Source organism: Nannospalax galili, unplaced genomic scaffold (assembly GCF_000622305.1).
Source record: "Nannospalax galili isolate Female #2095 unplaced genomic scaffold, S.galili_v1.0 scaffold191, whole genome shotgun sequence".
Taxonomy (NCBI): Eukaryota; Metazoa; Chordata; class Mammalia; order Rodentia; family Spalacidae; genus Nannospalax; species Nannospalax galili.
Genome location: NW_008331484.1, coordinates 5,799,195 through 5,801,085, shown reverse-complemented (window position 1 = coordinate 5,801,085; position 1,891 = coordinate 5,799,195). Strand labels below are relative to the sequence as shown.

At 38.6% G+C, this 1,891-nt stretch overlaps 1 non-coding gene across 1 annotated transcript; it reads left to right on the top strand.

The window, feature by feature from the left end:
* The first annotated feature begins 1,358 nt into the window (after positions 1-1,358).
* On the top strand, positions 1,359-1,492 carry LOC115068619. Its single transcript, XR_003847951.1, has one exon. It is a non-coding gene; the product is annotated as a small nucleolar RNA SNORA70 (small nucleolar RNA).
* Positions 1,493-1,891: the final 399 nt, after the last annotated feature.

The window sequence follows — 1,891 nt, the reverse complement described above, 5'->3', positions numbered from 1 at the left end:
GGGGTTGTTTATGCCATATGGAAGTCAATAATTTTTGGAAGTTGGTTCTTATGCCGATTGATCTTTGTTAACTTGACACAAACTAGAGTCACCTGGGAAGAGGGAATCTCACCTGAGGGATTTCCTTGATCAGACTGTCCTGGGGCCATGTCTGTGGGGCATGTTCTTTACTGCTGACTAATGTAGGAGGGCCCAGCCCACTGGGGGTGGTGCCATCCCTAAGCAGGTGGGCCTGGACAGTAAAAGAAAGATAGCTGAGCAAGCCAGTGGGAATGAGCCAGCAAACAGCATTCTTCCACAGTCTCTGCTTCAGTTCCTGCTTCCAGGTTCCTGCCTAGAATTCTTGCCCTGATTTCCTTCAGTGATGGATTGTGGTATGGAAGTGTAAGCCAGATAAATCCTTTCCTCCCAGAAACTCCTTTTGATTATGGTGTTTATCACAACAAATAAGCAAACTAAAACTCTCGTTTTGGAGAAATTTCTTATTGCATAATTCACTAATATTGGAAGATTTCAAACCAAATAGAATTAGGTTTAACTTACATTCATCAACAATAATGAGTGTAGGATGGCATCAATTCAAAAGTGAATAGCTGGGCTAGAGCTACTGCTCCGTAGCGGAGTGCCAGCTTCACATGACTGATGCTCCGGATCTGATCCACAGCACGACACAGAAAGAAATGAATAATTACTAGCATCTGCTTCTGGATAAGCTTTGCATCATTTGTTATATTTTCTGATCCTAATTTTTCTTTTATGCAAATATAATAATTAGAAACAATTAAAAAATCAACCTAAATAGGTCCATCAAAATGTAAAAATGACATACCTTCTATAAGAATCCCCCATTGCACTCCTCAGTATTAACCCCAGAGAAATTAATGTGTATGTTCATATTGATCATATACACAAATGTTCACAGTTTCTTTATGGTAGCTAAATAATGAAAACAACCCAAATTTAAACAGTTAAGTGGTAAAGCCATCGTATATCCACAACAGCTATTTACAGAAGTCAAATAATAATACACAGAAAAAATTAAAGTCAAAATAATTATGTGGATTGAAAATAGCCAGACAGAAAAAGAATACATGCTACATTATCCACTTACAAGAGTTCTGGCACATATAACTAGTTTATAATGATAAAAATCCAAGTAGACCAGTGACTTGGCAGTGATGGAGTATAGTGGTGAGGGACACAGAAGTTCATGGGACGGAGAATATAGCCAATAATAGAAGAGCATGCATTTCAAAATTGCTAAGAAAGTAAATTCAAAATTTTCACACAAAATACTAAATATTTGATATGATAGCCATGTTAACTAGACTGATTTCATATTGTATTTAAAAATCACTCTGTAGTCAAATGAGCTGAGCAGGTTCCTTTCCTCAGGGAGGTCTGAGTGCAATGACTTTAAATAGCAGTGTCCTTGGTAGTACATGTAGCAAATTACTTGTATGGATTGCCCGAAGGCATGCTGCAGCCAAAGATTTTCAGAGGCTCTTCAAGTGTACGATCTACTATTTCAGTTTATGCTCCAGATACATGTTCAGTGTGACTTTGGAAAGCCCCAGGGCTCAGTGATCAAGGTTCACATTTGTCAGGTCATGATGTCCATTTGAAGCATGCTACAAAATAAAGTACATGTGATTAAGGCCTTCTGTAGGGCCAATTTTAAGTTCTCTGGTCACCAGAAGATACACATTTCAAAGAAGTGGGGCTTCTCCAGGCTTAAAGCTCACGAATTTGAAAACATGTTAGCTGAAACGTGGCTTAACCATGATAACTGTGGGATTAAATATATCCCCAGTCATGGCCCCCTGGACATGTGGTAAGTCTTGCACTCATGGGAACTTACACCATGCTAAATTTAACCAACACACTTAAA